At 45.3% G+C, this 16357-nt stretch overlaps 62 non-coding genes and 1 pseudogene across 62 annotated transcripts; all 63 read left to right on the forward strand.

Moving 5' to 3' along the window:
- The first annotated feature begins 124 nt into the window (after nucleotides 1-124).
- LOC132288020 (5S ribosomal RNA) lies at nucleotides 125-243 on the forward strand. The gene has a single exon (XR_009473381.1). It is a non-coding gene; the product is annotated as a 5S ribosomal RNA (ribosomal RNA).
- A 139-nt stretch (nucleotides 244-382) lies between these two features.
- Nucleotides 383-501, forward strand: LOC132288021 (5S ribosomal RNA). The gene has a single exon (XR_009473382.1). It is a non-coding gene; the product is annotated as a 5S ribosomal RNA (ribosomal RNA).
- Nucleotides 502-640: 139 nt separating this feature from the next.
- Nucleotides 641-759, forward strand: LOC132288023 (5S ribosomal RNA). The gene has a single exon (XR_009473384.1). It is a non-coding gene; the product is annotated as a 5S ribosomal RNA (ribosomal RNA).
- Nucleotides 760-898: 139 nt separating this feature from the next.
- LOC132288024 (5S ribosomal RNA) lies at nucleotides 899-1017 on the forward strand. The gene has a single exon (XR_009473385.1). It is a non-coding gene; the product is annotated as a 5S ribosomal RNA (ribosomal RNA).
- Nucleotides 1018-1156: 139 nt separating this feature from the next.
- Nucleotides 1157-1275, forward strand: LOC132288025 (5S ribosomal RNA). Its single transcript, XR_009473386.1, has one exon. It is a non-coding gene; the product is annotated as a 5S ribosomal RNA (ribosomal RNA).
- A 139-nt stretch (nucleotides 1276-1414) lies between these two features.
- Nucleotides 1415-1533, forward strand: LOC132288026 (5S ribosomal RNA). Its single transcript, XR_009473387.1, has one exon. It is a non-coding gene; the product is annotated as a 5S ribosomal RNA (ribosomal RNA).
- A 138-nt stretch (nucleotides 1534-1671) lies between these two features.
- LOC132288027 (5S ribosomal RNA) lies at nucleotides 1672-1790 on the forward strand. Its single transcript, XR_009473388.1, has one exon. It is a non-coding gene; the product is annotated as a 5S ribosomal RNA (ribosomal RNA).
- A 139-nt stretch (nucleotides 1791-1929) lies between these two features.
- On the forward strand, nucleotides 1930-2048 carry LOC132288028 (5S ribosomal RNA). The gene has a single exon (XR_009473389.1). It is a non-coding gene; the product is annotated as a 5S ribosomal RNA (ribosomal RNA).
- Nucleotides 2049-2187: 139 nt separating this feature from the next.
- Nucleotides 2188-2312, forward strand: LOC132288178 (5S ribosomal RNA; annotated as a pseudogene).
- Nucleotides 2313-2451: 139 nt separating this feature from the next.
- LOC132288029 (5S ribosomal RNA) lies at nucleotides 2452-2570 on the forward strand. Its single transcript, XR_009473390.1, has one exon. It is a non-coding gene; the product is annotated as a 5S ribosomal RNA (ribosomal RNA).
- Nucleotides 2571-2709: 139 nt separating this feature from the next.
- Nucleotides 2710-2828, forward strand: LOC132288030 (5S ribosomal RNA). The gene has a single exon (XR_009473391.1). It is a non-coding gene; the product is annotated as a 5S ribosomal RNA (ribosomal RNA).
- A 139-nt stretch (nucleotides 2829-2967) lies between these two features.
- Nucleotides 2968-3086, forward strand: LOC132288031 (5S ribosomal RNA). Its single transcript, XR_009473392.1, has one exon. It is a non-coding gene; the product is annotated as a 5S ribosomal RNA (ribosomal RNA).
- Nucleotides 3087-3225: 139 nt separating this feature from the next.
- Nucleotides 3226-3344, forward strand: LOC132288032 (5S ribosomal RNA). The gene has a single exon (XR_009473393.1). It is a non-coding gene; the product is annotated as a 5S ribosomal RNA (ribosomal RNA).
- A 139-nt stretch (nucleotides 3345-3483) lies between these two features.
- Nucleotides 3484-3602, forward strand: LOC132288034 (5S ribosomal RNA). Its single transcript, XR_009473395.1, has one exon. It is a non-coding gene; the product is annotated as a 5S ribosomal RNA (ribosomal RNA).
- A 139-nt stretch (nucleotides 3603-3741) lies between these two features.
- Nucleotides 3742-3860, forward strand: LOC132288035 (5S ribosomal RNA). Its single transcript, XR_009473396.1, has one exon. It is a non-coding gene; the product is annotated as a 5S ribosomal RNA (ribosomal RNA).
- Nucleotides 3861-3999: 139 nt separating this feature from the next.
- LOC132288036 (5S ribosomal RNA) lies at nucleotides 4000-4118 on the forward strand. Its single transcript, XR_009473397.1, has one exon. It is a non-coding gene; the product is annotated as a 5S ribosomal RNA (ribosomal RNA).
- A 139-nt stretch (nucleotides 4119-4257) lies between these two features.
- Nucleotides 4258-4376, forward strand: LOC132288037 (5S ribosomal RNA). The gene has a single exon (XR_009473398.1). It is a non-coding gene; the product is annotated as a 5S ribosomal RNA (ribosomal RNA).
- Nucleotides 4377-4515: 139 nt separating this feature from the next.
- On the forward strand, nucleotides 4516-4634 carry LOC132288039 (5S ribosomal RNA). The gene has a single exon (XR_009473399.1). It is a non-coding gene; the product is annotated as a 5S ribosomal RNA (ribosomal RNA).
- Nucleotides 4635-4773: 139 nt separating this feature from the next.
- Nucleotides 4774-4892, forward strand: LOC132288040 (5S ribosomal RNA). Its single transcript, XR_009473400.1, has one exon. It is a non-coding gene; the product is annotated as a 5S ribosomal RNA (ribosomal RNA).
- A 139-nt stretch (nucleotides 4893-5031) lies between these two features.
- On the forward strand, nucleotides 5032-5150 carry LOC132288041 (5S ribosomal RNA). The gene has a single exon (XR_009473401.1). It is a non-coding gene; the product is annotated as a 5S ribosomal RNA (ribosomal RNA).
- A 139-nt stretch (nucleotides 5151-5289) lies between these two features.
- Nucleotides 5290-5408, forward strand: LOC132288042 (5S ribosomal RNA). The gene has a single exon (XR_009473402.1). It is a non-coding gene; the product is annotated as a 5S ribosomal RNA (ribosomal RNA).
- A 139-nt stretch (nucleotides 5409-5547) lies between these two features.
- On the forward strand, nucleotides 5548-5666 carry LOC132288043 (5S ribosomal RNA). Its single transcript, XR_009473403.1, has one exon. It is a non-coding gene; the product is annotated as a 5S ribosomal RNA (ribosomal RNA).
- A 139-nt stretch (nucleotides 5667-5805) lies between these two features.
- On the forward strand, nucleotides 5806-5924 carry LOC132288044 (5S ribosomal RNA). The gene has a single exon (XR_009473404.1). It is a non-coding gene; the product is annotated as a 5S ribosomal RNA (ribosomal RNA).
- Nucleotides 5925-6063: 139 nt separating this feature from the next.
- LOC132288046 (5S ribosomal RNA) lies at nucleotides 6064-6182 on the forward strand. The gene has a single exon (XR_009473406.1). It is a non-coding gene; the product is annotated as a 5S ribosomal RNA (ribosomal RNA).
- Nucleotides 6183-6321: 139 nt separating this feature from the next.
- Nucleotides 6322-6440, forward strand: LOC132288047 (5S ribosomal RNA). Its single transcript, XR_009473407.1, has one exon. It is a non-coding gene; the product is annotated as a 5S ribosomal RNA (ribosomal RNA).
- A 139-nt stretch (nucleotides 6441-6579) lies between these two features.
- LOC132288048 (5S ribosomal RNA) lies at nucleotides 6580-6698 on the forward strand. Its single transcript, XR_009473408.1, has one exon. It is a non-coding gene; the product is annotated as a 5S ribosomal RNA (ribosomal RNA).
- A 139-nt stretch (nucleotides 6699-6837) lies between these two features.
- Nucleotides 6838-6956, forward strand: LOC132288049 (5S ribosomal RNA). Its single transcript, XR_009473409.1, has one exon. It is a non-coding gene; the product is annotated as a 5S ribosomal RNA (ribosomal RNA).
- A 139-nt stretch (nucleotides 6957-7095) lies between these two features.
- LOC132288050 (5S ribosomal RNA) lies at nucleotides 7096-7214 on the forward strand. The gene has a single exon (XR_009473410.1). It is a non-coding gene; the product is annotated as a 5S ribosomal RNA (ribosomal RNA).
- Nucleotides 7215-7353: 139 nt separating this feature from the next.
- LOC132288051 (5S ribosomal RNA) lies at nucleotides 7354-7472 on the forward strand. The gene has a single exon (XR_009473411.1). It is a non-coding gene; the product is annotated as a 5S ribosomal RNA (ribosomal RNA).
- Nucleotides 7473-7611: 139 nt separating this feature from the next.
- LOC132288052 (5S ribosomal RNA) lies at nucleotides 7612-7730 on the forward strand. Its single transcript, XR_009473412.1, has one exon. It is a non-coding gene; the product is annotated as a 5S ribosomal RNA (ribosomal RNA).
- A 139-nt stretch (nucleotides 7731-7869) lies between these two features.
- Nucleotides 7870-7988, forward strand: LOC132288053 (5S ribosomal RNA). The gene has a single exon (XR_009473413.1). It is a non-coding gene; the product is annotated as a 5S ribosomal RNA (ribosomal RNA).
- A 139-nt stretch (nucleotides 7989-8127) lies between these two features.
- On the forward strand, nucleotides 8128-8246 carry LOC132288055 (5S ribosomal RNA). Its single transcript, XR_009473414.1, has one exon. It is a non-coding gene; the product is annotated as a 5S ribosomal RNA (ribosomal RNA).
- Nucleotides 8247-8391: 145 nt separating this feature from the next.
- Nucleotides 8392-8508, forward strand: LOC132288182 (5S ribosomal RNA). Its single transcript, XR_009473534.1, has one exon. It is a non-coding gene; the product is annotated as a 5S ribosomal RNA (ribosomal RNA).
- Nucleotides 8509-8645: 137 nt separating this feature from the next.
- On the forward strand, nucleotides 8646-8763 carry LOC132288177 (5S ribosomal RNA). Its single transcript, XR_009473530.1, has one exon. It is a non-coding gene; the product is annotated as a 5S ribosomal RNA (ribosomal RNA).
- A 135-nt stretch (nucleotides 8764-8898) lies between these two features.
- Nucleotides 8899-9017, forward strand: LOC132288137 (5S ribosomal RNA). The gene has a single exon (XR_009473492.1). It is a non-coding gene; the product is annotated as a 5S ribosomal RNA (ribosomal RNA).
- Nucleotides 9018-9153: 136 nt separating this feature from the next.
- On the forward strand, nucleotides 9154-9272 carry LOC132288056 (5S ribosomal RNA). The gene has a single exon (XR_009473415.1). It is a non-coding gene; the product is annotated as a 5S ribosomal RNA (ribosomal RNA).
- Nucleotides 9273-9411: 139 nt separating this feature from the next.
- Nucleotides 9412-9529, forward strand: LOC132288180 (5S ribosomal RNA). Its single transcript, XR_009473532.1, has one exon. It is a non-coding gene; the product is annotated as a 5S ribosomal RNA (ribosomal RNA).
- Nucleotides 9530-9668: 139 nt separating this feature from the next.
- On the forward strand, nucleotides 9669-9787 carry LOC132288058 (5S ribosomal RNA). Its single transcript, XR_009473417.1, has one exon. It is a non-coding gene; the product is annotated as a 5S ribosomal RNA (ribosomal RNA).
- Nucleotides 9788-9926: 139 nt separating this feature from the next.
- On the forward strand, nucleotides 9927-10045 carry LOC132288059 (5S ribosomal RNA). Its single transcript, XR_009473418.1, has one exon. It is a non-coding gene; the product is annotated as a 5S ribosomal RNA (ribosomal RNA).
- A 139-nt stretch (nucleotides 10046-10184) lies between these two features.
- LOC132288157 (5S ribosomal RNA) lies at nucleotides 10185-10303 on the forward strand. Its single transcript, XR_009473512.1, has one exon. It is a non-coding gene; the product is annotated as a 5S ribosomal RNA (ribosomal RNA).
- A 138-nt stretch (nucleotides 10304-10441) lies between these two features.
- LOC132288060 (5S ribosomal RNA) lies at nucleotides 10442-10560 on the forward strand. The gene has a single exon (XR_009473419.1). It is a non-coding gene; the product is annotated as a 5S ribosomal RNA (ribosomal RNA).
- Nucleotides 10561-10699: 139 nt separating this feature from the next.
- On the forward strand, nucleotides 10700-10817 carry LOC132288119 (5S ribosomal RNA). Its single transcript, XR_009473475.1, has one exon. It is a non-coding gene; the product is annotated as a 5S ribosomal RNA (ribosomal RNA).
- Nucleotides 10818-10954: 137 nt separating this feature from the next.
- On the forward strand, nucleotides 10955-11073 carry LOC132288158 (5S ribosomal RNA). Its single transcript, XR_009473513.1, has one exon. It is a non-coding gene; the product is annotated as a 5S ribosomal RNA (ribosomal RNA).
- A 139-nt stretch (nucleotides 11074-11212) lies between these two features.
- Nucleotides 11213-11331, forward strand: LOC132288159 (5S ribosomal RNA). Its single transcript, XR_009473514.1, has one exon. It is a non-coding gene; the product is annotated as a 5S ribosomal RNA (ribosomal RNA).
- Nucleotides 11332-11468: 137 nt separating this feature from the next.
- Nucleotides 11469-11587, forward strand: LOC132288061 (5S ribosomal RNA). Its single transcript, XR_009473420.1, has one exon. It is a non-coding gene; the product is annotated as a 5S ribosomal RNA (ribosomal RNA).
- A 138-nt stretch (nucleotides 11588-11725) lies between these two features.
- Nucleotides 11726-11844, forward strand: LOC132288138 (5S ribosomal RNA). Its single transcript, XR_009473493.1, has one exon. It is a non-coding gene; the product is annotated as a 5S ribosomal RNA (ribosomal RNA).
- Nucleotides 11845-11982: 138 nt separating this feature from the next.
- LOC132288140 (5S ribosomal RNA) lies at nucleotides 11983-12101 on the forward strand. The gene has a single exon (XR_009473495.1). It is a non-coding gene; the product is annotated as a 5S ribosomal RNA (ribosomal RNA).
- A 139-nt stretch (nucleotides 12102-12240) lies between these two features.
- On the forward strand, nucleotides 12241-12359 carry LOC132288141 (5S ribosomal RNA). The gene has a single exon (XR_009473496.1). It is a non-coding gene; the product is annotated as a 5S ribosomal RNA (ribosomal RNA).
- Nucleotides 12360-12498: 139 nt separating this feature from the next.
- On the forward strand, nucleotides 12499-12617 carry LOC132288142 (5S ribosomal RNA). Its single transcript, XR_009473497.1, has one exon. It is a non-coding gene; the product is annotated as a 5S ribosomal RNA (ribosomal RNA).
- Nucleotides 12618-12754: 137 nt separating this feature from the next.
- LOC132288143 (5S ribosomal RNA) lies at nucleotides 12755-12873 on the forward strand. Its single transcript, XR_009473498.1, has one exon. It is a non-coding gene; the product is annotated as a 5S ribosomal RNA (ribosomal RNA).
- Nucleotides 12874-13012: 139 nt separating this feature from the next.
- Nucleotides 13013-13129, forward strand: LOC132288181 (5S ribosomal RNA). The gene has a single exon (XR_009473533.1). It is a non-coding gene; the product is annotated as a 5S ribosomal RNA (ribosomal RNA).
- A 139-nt stretch (nucleotides 13130-13268) lies between these two features.
- On the forward strand, nucleotides 13269-13387 carry LOC132288062 (5S ribosomal RNA). Its single transcript, XR_009473421.1, has one exon. It is a non-coding gene; the product is annotated as a 5S ribosomal RNA (ribosomal RNA).
- A 139-nt stretch (nucleotides 13388-13526) lies between these two features.
- LOC132288063 (5S ribosomal RNA) lies at nucleotides 13527-13645 on the forward strand. Its single transcript, XR_009473422.1, has one exon. It is a non-coding gene; the product is annotated as a 5S ribosomal RNA (ribosomal RNA).
- Nucleotides 13646-13784: 139 nt separating this feature from the next.
- LOC132288167 (5S ribosomal RNA) lies at nucleotides 13785-13902 on the forward strand. Its single transcript, XR_009473521.1, has one exon. It is a non-coding gene; the product is annotated as a 5S ribosomal RNA (ribosomal RNA).
- A 137-nt stretch (nucleotides 13903-14039) lies between these two features.
- LOC132288112 (5S ribosomal RNA) lies at nucleotides 14040-14158 on the forward strand. The gene has a single exon (XR_009473468.1). It is a non-coding gene; the product is annotated as a 5S ribosomal RNA (ribosomal RNA).
- Nucleotides 14159-14297: 139 nt separating this feature from the next.
- Nucleotides 14298-14416, forward strand: LOC132288064 (5S ribosomal RNA). Its single transcript, XR_009473423.1, has one exon. It is a non-coding gene; the product is annotated as a 5S ribosomal RNA (ribosomal RNA).
- A 139-nt stretch (nucleotides 14417-14555) lies between these two features.
- Nucleotides 14556-14674, forward strand: LOC132288065 (5S ribosomal RNA). Its single transcript, XR_009473424.1, has one exon. It is a non-coding gene; the product is annotated as a 5S ribosomal RNA (ribosomal RNA).
- A 139-nt stretch (nucleotides 14675-14813) lies between these two features.
- Nucleotides 14814-14932, forward strand: LOC132288066 (5S ribosomal RNA). The gene has a single exon (XR_009473425.1). It is a non-coding gene; the product is annotated as a 5S ribosomal RNA (ribosomal RNA).
- Nucleotides 14933-15071: 139 nt separating this feature from the next.
- LOC132288067 (5S ribosomal RNA) lies at nucleotides 15072-15190 on the forward strand. The gene has a single exon (XR_009473426.1). It is a non-coding gene; the product is annotated as a 5S ribosomal RNA (ribosomal RNA).
- Nucleotides 15191-15328: 138 nt separating this feature from the next.
- On the forward strand, nucleotides 15329-15447 carry LOC132288069 (5S ribosomal RNA). The gene has a single exon (XR_009473428.1). It is a non-coding gene; the product is annotated as a 5S ribosomal RNA (ribosomal RNA).
- A 138-nt stretch (nucleotides 15448-15585) lies between these two features.
- Nucleotides 15586-15704, forward strand: LOC132288118 (5S ribosomal RNA). Its single transcript, XR_009473474.1, has one exon. It is a non-coding gene; the product is annotated as a 5S ribosomal RNA (ribosomal RNA).
- A 139-nt stretch (nucleotides 15705-15843) lies between these two features.
- On the forward strand, nucleotides 15844-15962 carry LOC132288071 (5S ribosomal RNA). Its single transcript, XR_009473429.1, has one exon. It is a non-coding gene; the product is annotated as a 5S ribosomal RNA (ribosomal RNA).
- A 139-nt stretch (nucleotides 15963-16101) lies between these two features.
- Nucleotides 16102-16220, forward strand: LOC132288072 (5S ribosomal RNA). Its single transcript, XR_009473430.1, has one exon. It is a non-coding gene; the product is annotated as a 5S ribosomal RNA (ribosomal RNA).
- The last annotated feature ends 137 nt before the right edge of the window (nucleotides 16221-16357 follow it).

The raw sequence follows: 16357 nt of genomic DNA on the forward strand, positions 1-16357 counted from the left end.
TGTATTTTTAATTTTAATTTTAATTTTATTAATATGTATTTATTTATTTCCCGGCGAATGCGTCGGAAGGGCAATAGAACGGTAGCGGAAGGGGTTTATAGGGAAATGGAGGCGAGAATATGTCGGGTGCGATCATACCAGCACTAATGCACCGGATCCCATCAGAACTCCGCAGTTAAGCGTGCTTGGGCGAGAGTAGTACTAGGATGGGTGACCCCCTGGGAAGTCCTCGTGTTGCACCCCTTTTTAGTCCGGTTTTGTATTTTTAATTTTAATTTTAATTTTATTAATATGTATTTATTTATTTCCCGGCGAATGCGTCGGAAGGGCAATAGAACGGTAGCGGAAGGGGTTTATAGGGAAATGGAGGCGAGAATATGTCGGGTGCGATCATACCAGCACTAATGCACCGGATCCCATCAGAACTCCGCAGTTAAGCGTGCTTGGGCGAGAGTAGTACTAGGATGGGTGACCCCCTGGGAAGTCCTCGTGTTGCACCCCTTTTTAGTCCGGTTTTGTATTTTTAATTTTAATTTTAATTTTATTAATATGTATTTATTTATTTCCCGGCGAATGCGTCGGAAGGGCAATAGAACGGTAGCGGAAGGGGTTTATAGGGAAATGGAGGCGAGAATATGTCGGGTGCGATCATACCAGCACTAATGCACCGGATCCCATCAGAACTCCGCAGTTAAGCGTGCTTGGGCGAGAGTAGTACTAGGATGGGTGACCCCCTGGGAAGTCCTCGTGTTGCACCCCTTTTTAGTCCGGTTTTGTATTTTTAATTTTAATTTTAATTTTATTAATATGTATTTATTTATTTCCCGGCGAATGCGTCGGAAGGGCAATAGAACGGTAGCGGAAGGGGTTTATAGGGAAATGGAGGCGAGAATATGTCGGGTGCGATCATACCAGCACTAATGCACCGGATCCCATCAGAACTCCGCAGTTAAGCGTGCTTGGGCGAGAGTAGTACTAGGATGGGTGACCCCCTGGGAAGTCCTCGTGTTGCACCCCTTTTTAGTCCGGTTTTGTATTTTTAATTTTAATTTTAATTTTATTAATATGTATTTATTTATTTCCCGGCGAATGCGTCGGAAGGGCAATAGAACGGTAGCGGAAGGGGTTTATAGGGAAATGGAGGCGAGAATATGTCGGGTGCGATCATACCAGCACTAATGCACCGGATCCCATCAGAACTCCGCAGTTAAGCGTGCTTGGGCGAGAGTAGTACTAGGATGGGTGACCCCCTGGGAAGTCCTCGTGTTGCACCCCCTTTTTAGTCCGGTTTTGTATTTTTAATTTTAATTTTAATTTTATTAATATGTATTTATTTATTTCCGGCGAATGCGTCGGAAGGGCAATAGAACGGTAGCGGAAGGGGTTTATAGGGAAATGGAGGCGAGAATATGTCGGGTGCGATCATACCAGCACTAATGCACCGGATCCCATCAGAACTCCGCAGTTAAGCGTGCTTGGGCGAGAGTAGTACTAGGATGGGTGACCCCCTGGGAAGTCCTCGTGTTGCACCCCTTTTTAGTCCGGTTTTGTATTTTTAATTTTAATTTAATTTTATTAATATGTATTTATTTATTTCCCGGCGAATGCGTCGGAAGGGCAATAGAACGGTAGCGGAAGGGGTTTATAGGGAAATGGAGGCGAGAATATGTCGGGTGCGATCATACCAGCACTAATGCACCGGATCCCATCAGAACTCCGCAGTTAAGCGTGCTTGGGCGAGAGTAGTACTAGGATGGGTGACCCCCTGGGAAGTCCTCGTGTTGCACCCCTTTTTAGTCCGGTTTTGTATTTTTAATTTTAATTTTAATTTTATTAATATGTATTTATTTATTTCCCGGCGAATGCGTCGGAAGGGCAATAGAACGGTAGCGGAAGGGGTTTATAGGGAAATGGAGGCGAGAATATGTCGGGTGCGATCATACCAGCACTAATGCACCGGATCCCATCAGAACTCCGCAGTTAAGCGTGCTTGGGCGAGAGTAGTACTAGGATGGGTGACCCCCTGGGAAGTCCTCGTGTTGCACCCCTTTTTAGTCCGGTTTTGTATTTTTAATTTTAATTTTAATTTTATTAATATGTATTTATTTATTTCCCGGCGAATGCGTCGGAAGGGCAATAGAACGGTAGCGGAAGGGGTTTATAGGGAAATGGAGGCGAGAATATGTCGGGTGCGATCATACCAGCACTAATGCACCGGATCCCATCAGAACTCCGCAGTTAAGCGTGCTTGGGCGAGGGCGAGAGTAGTACTAGGATGGGTGACCCCCTGGGAAGTCCTCGTGTTGCACCCCTTTTTAGTCCGGTTTTGTATTTTTAATTTTAATTTTAATTTTATTAATATGTATTTATTTATTTCCCGGCGAATGCGTCGGAAGGGCAATAGAACGGTAGCGGAAGGGGTTTATAGGGAAATGGAGGCGAGAATATGTCGGGTGCGATCATACCAGCACTAATGCACCGGATCCCATCAGAACTCCGCAGTTAAGCGTGCTTGGGCGAGAGTAGTACTAGGATGGGTGACCCCCTGGGAAGTCCTCGTGTTGCACCCCTTTTTAGTCCGGTTTTGTATTTTTAATTTTAATTTTAATTTTATTAATATGTATTTATTTATTTCCCGGCGAATGCGTCGGAAGGGCAATAGAACGGTAGCGGAAGGGGTTTATAGGGAAATGGAGGCGAGAATATGTCGGGTGCGATCATACCAGCACTAATGCACCGGATCCCATCAGAACTCCGCAGTTAAGCGTGCTTGGGCGAGAGTAGTACTAGGATGGGTGACCCCCTGGGAAGTCCTCGTGTTGCACCCCTTTTTAGTCCGGTTTTGTATTTTTAATTTTAATTTTAATTTTATTAATATGTATTTATTTATTTCCCGGCGAATGCGTCGGAAGGGCAATAGAACGGTAGCGGAAGGGGTTTATAGGGAAATGGAGGCGAGAATATGTCGGGTGCGATCATACCAGCACTAATGCACCGGATCCCATCAGAACTCCGCAGTTAAGCGTGCTTGGGCGAGAGTAGTACTAGGATGGGTGACCCCCTGGGAAGTCCTCGTGTTGCACCCCTTTTTAGTCCGGTTTTGTATTTTTAATTTTAATTTTAATTTTATTAATATGTATTTATTTATTTCCCGGCGAATGCGTCGGAAGGGCAATAGAACGGTAGCGGAAGGGGTTTATAGGGAAATGGAGGCGAGAATATGTCGGGTGCGATCATACCAGCACTAATGCACCGGATCCCATCAGAACTCCGCAGTTAAGCGTGCTTGGGCGAGAGTAGTACTAGGATGGGTGACCCCCTGGGAAGTCCTCGTGTTGCACCCCTTTTTAGTCCGGTTTTGTATTTTTAATTTTAATTTTAATTTTATTAATATGTATTTATTTATTTCCCGGCGAATGCGTCGGAAGGGCAATAGAACGGTAGCGGAAGGGGTTTATAGGGAAATGGAGGCGAGAATATGTCGGGTGCGATCATACCAGCACTAATGCACCGGATCCCATCAGAACTCCGCAGTTAAGCGTGCTTGGGCGAGAGTAGTACTAGGATGGGTGACCCCCTGGGAAGTCCTCGTGTTGCACCCCTTTTTAGTCCGGTTTTGTATTTTTAATTTTAATTTTAATTTTATTAATATGTATTTATTTATTTCCCGGCGAATGCGTCGGAAGGGCAATAGAACGGTAGCGGAAGGGGTTTATAGGGAAATGGAGGCGAGAATATGTCGGGTGCGATCATACCAGCACTAATGCACCGGATCCCATCAGAACTCCGCAGTTAAGCGTGCTTGGGCGAGAGTAGTACTAGGATGGGTGACCCCCTGGGAAGTCCTCGTGTTGCACCCCTTTTTAGTCCGGTTTTGTATTTTTAATTTTAATTTTAATTTTATTAATATGTATTTATTTATTTCCCGGCGAATGCGTCGGAAGGGCAATAGAACGGTAGCGGAAGGGGTTTATAGGGAAATGGAGGCGAGAATATGTCGGGTGCGATCATACCAGCACTAATGCACCGGATCCCATCAGAACTCCGCAGTTAAGCGTGCTTGGGCGAGAGTAGTACTAGGATGGGTGACCCCCTGGGAAGTCCTCGTGTTGCACCCCTTTTTAGTCCGGTTTTGTATTTTTAATTTTAATTTTAATTTTATTAATATGTATTTATTTATTTCCCGGCGAATGCGTCGGAAGGGCAATAGAACGGTAGCGGAAGGGGTTTATAGGGAAATGGAGGCGAGAATATGTCGGGTGCGATCATACCAGCACTAATGCACCGGATCCCATCAGAACTCCGCAGTTAAGCGTGCTTGGGCGAGAGTAGTACTAGGATGGGTGACCCCCTGGGAAGTCCTCGTGTTGCACCCCTTTTTAGTCCGGTTTTGTATTTTTAATTTTAATTTTAATTTTATTAATATGTATTTATTTATTTCCCGGCGAATGCGTCGGAAGGGCAATAGAACGGTAGCGGAAGGGGTTTATAGGGAAATGGAGGCGAGAATATGTCGGGTGCGATCATACCAGCACTAATGCACCGGATCCCATCAGAACTCCGCAGTTAAGCGTGCTTGGGCGAGAGTAGTACTAGGATGGGTGACCCCCTGGGAAGTCCTCGTGTTGCACCCCTTTTTAGTCCGGTTTTGTATTTTTAATTTTAATTTTAATTTTATTAATATGTATTTATTTATTTCCCGGCGAATGCGTCGGAAGGGCAATAGAACGGTAGCGGAAGGGGTTTATAGGGAAATGGAGGCGAGAATATGTCGGGTGCGATCATACCAGCACTAATGCACCGGATCCCATCAGAACTCCGCAGTTAAGCGTGCTTGGGCGAGAGTAGTACTAGGATGGGTGACCCCCTGGGAAGTCCTCGTGTTGCACCCCTTTTTAGTCCGGTTTTGTATTTTTAATTTTAATTTTAATTTTATTAATATGTATTTATTTATTTCCCGGCGAATGCGTCGGAAGGGCAATAGAACGGTAGCGGAAGGGGTTTATAGGGAAATGGAGGCGAGAATATGTCGGGTGCGATCATACCAGCACTAATGCACCGGATCCCATCAGAACTCCGCAGTTAAGCGTGCTTGGGCGAGAGTAGTACTAGGATGGGTGACCCCCTGGGAAGTCCTCGTGTTGCACCCCTTTTTAGTCCGGTTTTGTATTTTTAATTTTAATTTTAATTTTATTAATATGTATTTATTTATTTCCCGGCGAATGCGTCGGAAGGGCAATAGAACGGTAGCGGAAGGGGTTTATAGGGAAATGGAGGCGAGAATATGTCGGGTGCGATCATACCAGCACTAATGCACCGGATCCCATCAGAACTCCGCAGTTAAGCGTGCTTGGGCGAGAGTAGTACTAGGATGGGTGACCCCCTGGGAAGTCCTCGTGTTGCACCCCTTTTTAGTCCGGTTTTGTATTTTTAATTTTAATTTTAATTTTATTAATATGTATTTATTTATTTCCCGGCGAATGCGTCGGAAGGGCAATAGAACGGTAGCGGAAGGGGTTTATAGGGAAATGGAGGCGAGAATATGTCGGGTGCGATCATACCAGCACTAATGCACCGGATCCCATCAGAACTCCGCAGTTAAGCGTGCTTGGGCGAGAGTAGTACTAGGATGGGTGACCCCCTGGGAAGTCCTCGTGTTGCACCCCTTTTTAGTCCGGTTTTGTATTTTTAATTTTAATTTTAATTTTATTAATATGTATTTATTTATTTCCCGGCGAATGCGTCGGAAGGGCAATAGAACGGTAGCGGAAGGGGTTTATAGGGAAATGGAGGCGAGAATATGTCGGGTGCGATCATACCAGCACTAATGCACCGGATCCCATCAGAACTCCGCAGTTAAGCGTGCTTGGGCGAGAGTAGTACTAGGATGGGTGACCCCCTGGGAAGTCCTCGTGTTGCACCCCTTTTTAGTCCGGTTTTGTATTTTTAATTTTAATTTTAATTTTATTAATATGTATTTATTTATTTCCCGGCGAATGCGTCGGAAGGGCAATAGAACGGTAGCGGAAGGGGTTTATAGGGAAATGGAGGCGAGAATATGTCGGGTGCGATCATACCAGCACTAATGCACCGGATCCCATCAGAACTCCGCAGTTAAGCGTGCTTGGGCGAGAGTAGTACTAGGATGGGTGACCCCCTGGGAAGTCCTCGTGTTGCACCCCTTTTTAGTCCGGTTTTGTATTTTTAATTTTAATTTTAATTTTATTAATATGTATTTATTTATTTCCCGGCGAATGCGTCGGAAGGGCAATAGAACGGTAGCGGAAGGGGTTTATAGGGAAATGGAGGCGAGAATATGTCGGGTGCGATCATACCAGCACTAATGCACCGGATCCCATCAGAACTCCGCAGTTAAGCGTGCTTGGGCGAGAGTAGTACTAGGATGGGTGACCCCCTGGGAAGTCCTCGTGTTGCACCCCTTTTTAGTCCGGTTTTGTATTTTTAATTTTAATTTTAATTTTATTAATATGTATTTATTTATTTCCCGGCGAATGCGTCGGAAGGGCAATAGAACGGTAGCGGAAGGGGTTTATAGGGAAATGGAGGCGAGAATATGTCGGGTGCGATCATACCAGCACTAATGCACCGGATCCCATCAGAACTCCGCAGTTAAGCGTGCTTGGGCGAGAGTAGTACTAGGATGGGTGACCCCCTGGGAAGTCCTCGTGTTGCACCCCTTTTTAGTCCGGTTTTGTATTTTTAATTTTAATTTTAATTTTATTAATATGTATTTATTTATTTCCCGGCGAATGCGTCGGAAGGGCAATAGAACGGTAGCGGAAGGGGTTTATAGGGAAATGGAGGCGAGAATATGTCGGGTGCGATCATACCAGCACTAATGCACCGGATCCCATCAGAACTCCGCAGTTAAGCGTGCTTGGGCGAGAGTAGTACTAGGATGGGTGACCCCCTGGGAAGTCCTCGTGTTGCACCCCTTTTTAGTCCGGTTTTGTATTTTTAATTTTAATTTTAATTTTATTAATATGTATTTATTTATTTCCCGGCGAATGCGTCGGAAGGGCAATAGAACGGTAGCGGAAGGGGTTTATAGGGAAATGGAGGCGAGAATATGTCGGGTGCGATCATACCAGCACTAATGCACCGGATCCCATCAGAACTCCGCAGTTAAGCGTGCTTGGGCGAGAGTAGTACTAGGATGGGTGACCCCCTGGGAAGTCCTCGTGTTGCACCCCTTTTTAGTCCGGTTTTGTATTTTTAATTTTAATTTTAATTTTATTAATATGTATTTATTTATTTCCCGGCGAATGCGTCGGAAGGGCAATAGAACGGTAGCGGAAGGGGTTTATAGGGAAATGGAGGCGAGAATATGTCGGGTGCGATCATACCAGCACTAATGCACCGGATCCCATCAGAACTCCGCAGTTAAGCGTGCTTGGGCGAGAGTAGTACTAGGATGGGTGACCCCCTGGGAAGTCCTCGTGTTGCACCCCTTTTTAGTCCGGTTTTGTATTTTTAATTTTAATTTTAATTTTATTAATATGTATTTATTTATTTCCCGGCGAATGCGTCGGAAGGGCAATAGAACGGTAGCGGAAGGGGTTTATAGGGAAATGGAGGCGAGAATATGTCGGGTGCGATCATACCAGCACTAATGCACCGGATCCCATCAGAACTCCGCAGTTAAGCGTGCTTGGGCGAGAGTAGTACTAGGATGGGTGACCCCCTGGGAAGTCCTCGTGTTGCACCCCTTTTTAGTCCGGTTTTGTATTTTTAATTTTAATTTTAATTTTATTAATATGTATTTATTTATTTCCCGGCGAATGCGTCGGAAGGGCAATAGAACGGTAGCGGAAGGGGTTTATAGGGAAATGGAGGCGAGAATATGTCGGGTGCGATCATACCAGCACTAATGCACCGGATCCCATCAGAACTCCGCAGTTAAGCGTGCTTGGGCGAGAGTAGTACTAGGATGGGTGACCCCCTGGGAAGTCCTCGTGTTGCACCCCTTTTTAGTCCGGTTTTGTATTTTTAATTTTAATTTTAATTTTATTAATATGTATTTATTTATTTCCCGGCGAATGCGTCGGAAGGGCAATAGAACGGTAGCGGAAGGGGTTTATAGGGAAATGGAGGCGAGAATATGTCGGGTGCGATCATACCAGCACTAATGCACCGGATCCCATCAGAACTCCGCAGTTAAGCGTGCTTGGGCGAGAGTAGTACTAGGATGGGTGACCCCCTGGGAAGTCCTCGTGTTGCACCCCTTTTTAGTCCGGTTTTGTATTTTTAATTTTAATTTTAATTTTATTAATATGTATTTATTTATTTCCCGGCGAATGCGTCGGAAGGGCAATAGAACGGTAGCGGAAGGGGTTTATAGGGAAATGGAGGCGAGAATATGTCGGGTGCGGGTGCGATCATACCACACTAATGCACCGGATCCCATCAGAACTCCGCAGTTCAGCGTGCTTGGCGAGAGTAGTACTAGGATGGGTGACCCCCTGGGAAGTCCTCGTGTTGCACCCCTTTTTAGTCCGGTTTGTATTTTTAATTTTAATTTTAATTTTATTAATATGTATTATTTATTTCCCGTCGGAATGCGTCGGAAGGCAATAGAACGGTAGCGGAAGGGGTTTATAGGGAAAATGGAGCGAGAATATGTCGGGTGCGATCATACCAGCACTAATGCACCGGATCCCATCAGAACTCCGCAGTTCAGCGTGCTTGGGCGAGAGTAGTACTAGGATGGTGACCCCCTGGGAAGTCCTCGTGTTGCACCCCTTTTTAGTCCGGTTTTGTATTTTAATTTTAATTTTAATTTTATTAATATGTATTTATTTATTTCCCGGCGAAGCGTCGGAAGGCAATAGAACGGTAGCGGAAGGGGTTTATAGGAAATGGAGGCGAGAATATGTCGGGTGCGATCATACCAGCACTAATGCACCGGATCCCATCAGAACTCCGCAGTTCAGCGTGCTTGGGCGAGAGTAGTACTAGGATGGGTGACCCCCTGGGAAGTCCTCGTGTTGCACCCCTTTTTAGTCCGGTTTTGTATTTTTAATTTAATTTTAATTTTATTAATATGTATTTATTTATTTCCCGCGAATGCGTCGGAAGGGCAATAGAACGGTAGCGGAAGGGTTTATAGGGAAATGGAGGCGAGAATATGTCGGGTGCGATCATACCAGCACTAATGCACCGGATCCCATCAGAACTCCGCAGTTAAGCGTGCTTGGGCGAGAGTAGTACTAGGATGGGTGACCCCCTGGGAAGTCCTCGTGTTGCACCCCTTTTTAGTCCGGTTTTGTATTTTTAATTTTAATTTTAATTTTATTAATATGTATTTATTTATTTCCCGGCGAATGCGTCGGAAGGGCAATAGAACGGTAGCGGAAGGGGTTTATAGGGAAATGGAGGCGAGAATATGTCGGGTGCGATCATACCAGCACTAATGCACCGGATCCCATCAGACTCCGCAGTTCAGCGTGCTTGGGCGAGAGTAGTACTAGGATGGGTGACCCCCTGGGAAGTCCTCGTGTTGCACCCCTTTTTAGTCCGGTTTTGTATTTTTAATTTTAATTTTAATTTTATTAATATGTATTTATTTATTTCCCGGCGAATGCGTCGGAAGGGCAATAGAACGGTAGCGGAAGGGGTTTATAGGGAAATGGAGGCGAGAATATGTCGGGTGCGATCATACCAGCACTAATGCACCGGATCCCATCAGAACTCCGCAGTTAAGCGTGCTTGGGCGAGAGTAGTACTAGGATGGGTGACCCCCTGGGAAGTCCTCGTGTTGCACCCCTTTTTAGTCCGGTTTTGTATTTTTAATTTTAATTTTAATTTTATTAATATGTATTTATTTATTTCCCGGCGAATGCGTCGGAAGGGCAATAGAACGGTAGCGGAAGGGGTTTATAGGGAAATGGAGGCGAGAATATGTCGGGTGCGATCATACCAGCACTAATGCACCGGATCCCATCAGAACTCCGCAGTTAAGCGTGCTTGGGCGAGAGTAGTACTAGGATGGGTGACCCCCTGGGAAGTCCTCGTGTTGCACCCCTTTTTAGTCCGGTTTTGTATTTTTAATTTTAATTTTAATTTTATTAATATGTATTTATTTATTTCCCGGCGAATGCGTCGGAAGGGCAATAGAACGGTAGCGGAAGGGGTTTATAGGGAAATGGAGGCGAGAATATGTCGGGTGCGATCATACCAGCACTAATGCACCGGATCCCATCAGAACCCCGCAGTTAAGCGTGCTTGGGCGAGAGTAGTACTAGGATGGGTGACCCCCTGGGAAGTCCTCGTGTTGCACCCCTTTTTAGTCCGGTTTTGTATTTTAATTTTAATTTTAATTTTATTAATATGTATTTATTTATTTCCCGGCGAATGCGTCGGAAGGGCAATAGAACGGTAGCGGAAGGGGTTTATAGGGAAATGGAGGCGAGAATATGTCGGGTGCGATCATACCAGCACTAATGCACCGGATCCCATCAGAACTCCGCAGTTAAGCGTGCTTGGGCGAGAGTAGTACTAGGATGGGTGACCCCCTGGGAAGTCCTCGTGTTGCACCCCTTTTTAGTCCGGTTTTGTATTTTTAATTTTAATTTTAATTTTATTAATATGTATTTATTTATTTCCCGGCGAATGCGTCGGAAGGGCAATAGAACGGTAGCGGAAGGGGTTTATAGGGAAATGGAGGCGAGAATATGTCGGGTGCGATCATACCAGCACTAATGCACCGGATCCCATCAGAACTCCGCAGTTAAGCGTGCTTGGGCGAGAGTAGTACTAGGAGGGTGACCCCCTGGGAAGTCCTCGTGTTGCACCCCTTTTTAGTCCGGTTTTGTATTTTTAATTTTAATTTTAATTTTATTAATATGTATTTATTTATTTCCCGGCGAATGCGTCGAAGGGCAATAGAACGGTAGCGGAAGGGGTTTATAGGGAAATGGAGCGAGAATATGTCGGGTGCGATCATACCAGCACTAATGCACCGGATCCCATCAGAACCCCGCAGTTAAGCGTGCTTGGGCGAGAGTAGTACTAGGATGGGTGACCCCCTGGGAAGTCCTCGTGTTGCACCCCTTTTTAGTCCGGTTTTGTATTTTTAATTTTAATTTTAATTTTATTAATATGTATTTATTTATTTCCCGGCGAATGCGTCGGAAGGGCAATAGAACGGTAGCGGAAGGGGTTTATAGGGAAATGGAGGCGAGAATATGTCGGGTGCGATCATACCAGCACTAATGCACCGGATCCCATCAGAACCCCGCAGTTAAGCGTGCTTGGGCGAGAGTAGTACTAGGATGGGTGACCCCCTGGGAAGTCCTCGTGTTGCACCCCTTTTTAGTCCGGTTTTGTATTTTTAATTTTAATTTTAATTTTATTAATATGTATTTATTTATTCCCGGCGAATGCGTCGGAAGGGCAATAGAACGGTAGCGGAAGGGGTTATAGGGAAATGGAGGCGAGAATATGTCGGGTGCGATCATACCAGCACTAATGCACCGGATCCCATCAGAACTCCGCAGTTAAGCGTGCTTGGGCGAGAGTAGTACTAGGATGGGTGACCCCCTGGGAAGTCCTCGTGTTGCACCCCTTTTAGTCCGGTTTTGTATTTTTAATTTTAATTTTAATTTTATTAATATGTATTTATTTATTTCCCGGCGAATGCGTCGGAAGGGCAATAGAACGGTAGCGGAAGGGGTTTATAGGGAAATGGAGGCGAGAATATGTCGGGTGCGATCATACCAGCACTAATGCACCGGATCCCATCAGAACTCCGCAGTTCAGCGTGCTTGGGCGAGAGTAGTACTAGGATGGGTGACCCCCTGGGAAGTCCTCGTGTTGCACCCCTTTTTAGTCCGGTTTTGTATTTTAATTTTAATTTTAATTTTATTAATATGTATTTATTTATTTCCCGGCGAATGCGTCGGAAGGGCAATAGAACGGTAGCGGAAGGGGTTTATAGGGAAATGGAGGCGAGAATATGTCGGGTGCGATCATACCAGCACTAATGCACCGGATCCCATCAGAACTCCGCAGTTCAGCGTGCTTGGGCGAGAGTAGTACTAGGATGGGTGACCCCCTGGGAAGTCCTCGTGTTGCACCCCTTTTTAGTCCGGTTTTGTATTTTTAATTTTAATTTTAATTTTATTAATATGTATTTATTTATTTCCCGGCGAATGCGTCGGAAGGGCAATAGAACGGTAGCGGAAGGGGTTTATAGGGAAATGGAGGCGAGAATATGTCGGGTGCGATCATACCAGCACTAATGCACCGGATCCCATCAGAACTCCGCAGTTCAGCGTGCTTGGGCGAGAGTAGTACTAGGATGGGTGACCCCCTGGGAAGTCCTCGTGTTGCACCCCTTTTTAGTCCGGTTTTGTATTTTTAATTTTAATTTTAATTTTATTAATATGTATTTATTTATTTCCCGGCGAATGCGTCGGAAGGGCAATAGAACGGTAGCGGAAGGGGTTTATAGGGAAATGGAGGCGAGAATATGTCGGGTGCGATCATACCAGCACTAATGCACCGGATCCCATCAGAACTCCGCAGTTCAGCGTGCTTGGGCGAGAGTAGTACTAGGATGGGTGACCCCCTGGGAAGTCCTCGTGTTGCACCCCTTTTTAGTCCGGTTTTGTATTTTTAATTTTAATTTTAATTTTATTAATATGTATTTATTTATTTCCGGCGAATGCGTCGGAAGGGCAATAGAACGTAGCGGAAGGGGTTTATAGGGAAATGGAGGCGAGAATATGTCGGGTGCGATCATACCAGCACTAATGCACCGGATCCCATCAGAACTCCGCAGTTCAGCGTGCTTGGGCGAGAGTAGTACTAGGATGGGTGACCCCCTGGGAAGTCCTCGTGTTGCACCCCTTTTTAGTCCGGTTTTGTATTTTTAATTTTAATTTTAATTTTATTAATATGTATTTATTTATTTCCCGGCGAATGCGTCGGAAGGGCAATAGAACGGTAGCGGAAGGGGTTTATAGGGAAATGGAGGCGAGAATATGTCGGGTGCGATCATACCAGCACTAATGCACCGGATCCCATCAGAACTCCGCAGTTAAGCGTGCTTGGCGAGAGTAGTACTAGGATGGGTGACCCCTGGGAAGTCCTCGTGTTGCACCCCTTTTTAGTCCGGTTTTGTATTTTTAATTTTAATTTTAATTTTATTAATATGTATTTATTTATTTCCCGGCGAATGCGTCGGAAGGGCAATAGAACGGTAGCGGAAGGGGTTTATAGGGAAATGGAGGCGAGAATATGTCGGGTGCGATCATACCAGCACTAATGCACCGGATCCCATCAGAACTCCGCAGTTAAGCGTGCTTGGGCGAGAGTAGTACTAGGATGGGTGACCCCCTGGGAAGTCCTCGTGTTGCACCCCTTTTTAGTCCGGTTTTGTATTTTTAATTTTAATTTTAATTTTATTAATATGTATTTATTTATTTCCCGGCGAATGCGTCGGAAGGGCAATAGAACGGTAGCGGAAGGGGTTTATAGGGAAATGGAGGCGAGAATATGTCGGGTGCGATCATACCAGCACTAATGCACCGGATCCCATCAGAACTCCGCAGTTAAGCGTGCTTGGGCGAGAGTAGTACTAGGATGGGTGACCCCCTGGGAAGTCCTCGTGTTGCACCCCTTTTTAGTCCGGTTTTGTATTTTTAATTTTAATTTTAATTTTATTAATATGTATTTATTTATTTCCCGGCGAATGCGTCGGAAGGGCAATAGAACGGTAGCGGAAGGGGTTTATAGGGAAATGGAGGCGAGAATATGTCGGGTGCGATCATACCAGCACTAATGCACCGGATCCCATCAGAACTCCGCAGTTAAGCGTGCTTGGGCGAGAGTAGTACTAGATGGGTGACCCCCTGGGAAGTCCTCGTGTTGCACCCTTTTTAGTCCGGTTTTGTATTTTTAATTTTAATTTTAATTTTATTAATATGTATTTATTTATTTCCCGGCGAATGCGTCGGAAGGGCAATAGAACGGTAGCGGAAGGGTTTATAGGGAAATGGAGGCGAGAATATGTCGGGTGCGATCATACCAGCACTAATGCACCGGATCCCATCAGAACTCCGCAGTTAAGCGTGCTTGGGCGAGAGTAGTACTAGGATGGGTGACCCCCTGGGAAGTCCTCGTGTTGCACCCTTTTTAGTCCGGTTTTGTATTTTTTAATTTTAATTTTAATTTTATTAATATGTATTTATTTATTTCCCGGCGAATGCGTCGGAAGGGCAATAGAACGGTAGCGGAAGGGGTTTATAGGGAAATGGAGGCGAGAATATGTCGGGTGCGATCATACCAGCACTAATGCACCGGATCCCATCAGAACTCCGCAGTTAAGCGTGCTTGGGCGAGAGTAGTACTAGGATGGGTGACCCCCTGGGAAGTCCTCGTGTTGCACCCCTTTTTAGTCCGGTTTTGTATTTTTAATTTTAATTTTAATTTTATTAATATGTATTTATTTATTTCCCGGCGAATGCGTCGGAAGGGCAATAGAACGGTAGCGGAAGGGGTTTATAGGGAAATGGAGGCGAGAATATGTCGGGTGCGATCATACCAGCACTAATGCACCGGATCCCATCAGAACTCCGCAGTTAAGCGTGCTTGGGCGAGAGTAGTACTAGGATGGGTGACCCCCTGGGAAGTCCTCGTGTTGCACCCCTTTTTAGTCCGGTTTTGTATTTTTAATTTTAATTTTAATTTTATTAATATGTATTTATTTATTTCCCGGCGAATGCGTCGGAAGGGCAATAGAACGGTAGCGGAAGGGGTTTATAGGGAAATGGAGGCGAGAATATGTCGGGTGCGATCATACCAGCACTAATGCACCGGATCCCATCAGAACTCCGCAGTTAAGCGTGCTTGGGCGAGAGTAGTACTAGGATGGGTGACCCCCTGGGAAGTCCTCGTGTTGCACCCCTTTTTAGTCCGGTTTTGTATTTTTAATTTTAATTTTAATTTTATTAATATGTATTTATTTATTTCCCGGCGAATGCGTCGGAAGGGCAATAGAACGGTAGCGGAAGGGGTTTATAGGGAAATGGAGGCGAGAATATGTCGGGTGCGATCATACCAGCACTAATGCACCGGATCCCATCAGAACTCCGCAGTTAAGCGTGCTTGGGCGAGAGTAGTACTAGGATGGGTGACCCCCTGGGAAGTCCTCGTGTTGCACCCCTTTTTAGTCCGGTTTTGTATTTTTAATTTTAATTTTAATTTTATTAATATGTATTTATTTATTTCCCGGCGAATGCGTCGGAAGGGCAATAGAACGGTAGCGGAGGGGTTTATAGGGAAATGGAGGCGAGAATATGTCGGGTGCGATCATACCAGCACTAATGCACCGGATCCCATCAGAACTCCGCAGTTAAGCGTGCTTGGGCGAGAGTAGTACTAGGATGGGTGACCCCCTGGGAAGTCCTCGTGTTGCACCCCTTTTTAGTCCGGTTTTGTATTTTTAATTTTAATTTTAATTTTATTAATATGTATTTATTTATTTCCCGGCGAATGCGTCGGAAGGGCAATAGAACGGTAGCGGAAGGGGTTTATAGGGAAATGGAGGCGAGAATATGTCGGTGCGATCATACCAGCACTAATGCACCGGATCCCATCAGAACTCCGCAGTTAAGCGTGCTTGGGCGAGAGTAGTACTAGGATGGGTGACCCCCTGGGAAGTCCTCGTGTTGCACCCCTTTTTAGTCCGGTTTTGTATTTTTAATTTTAATTTTAATTTTATTAATATGTATTTATTTATTTCCCGGCGAATGCGTCGGAAGGGCAATAGAACGGTAGCGGAAGGGGTTTATAGGGAAATGGAGGCGAGAATATGTCGGGTGCGATCATACCAGCACTAATGCACCGGATCCCATCAGAACTCCGCAGTTAAGCGTGCTTGGGCGAGAGTAGTACTAGGATGGGTGACCCCCTGGGAAGTCCTCGTGTTGCACCCCTTTTTAGTCCGGTTTTGTATTTTTAATTTTAATTTTAATTTTATTAATATGTATTTATTTATTTCCCGGCGAATGCGTCGGAAGGGCAATAGAACGGTAGCGGAAGGGGTTTATAGGGAAATGGAGGCGAGAATATGTCGGGTGCGATCATACCAGCACTAATGCACCGGATCCCATCAGAACTCCGCAGTTAAGCGTGCTTGGGCGAGAGTAGTACTAGGATGGGTGACCCCCTGGGAAGTCCTCGTGTTGCACCCCTTTTTAGTCCGGTTTTGTATTTTTAATTTTAATTTTAATTTTATTAATATGTATTTATTTATTTCCCGGCGAATGCGTCGGAAGGGCAATAGAACGGTAGCGGAAGGGGTTTATAGGGAAATGGAGGCGAGAATATG

Source organism: Cornus florida, unplaced genomic scaffold (assembly GCF_030987335.1).
Source record: "Cornus florida cultivar Cherokee Brave unplaced genomic scaffold, ASM3098733v1 CherokeeBrave_3.0.0_Hap2_scaffold_108, whole genome shotgun sequence".
NCBI classification, from domain to species: Eukaryota; Viridiplantae; Streptophyta; class Magnoliopsida; order Cornales; family Cornaceae; genus Cornus; species Cornus florida.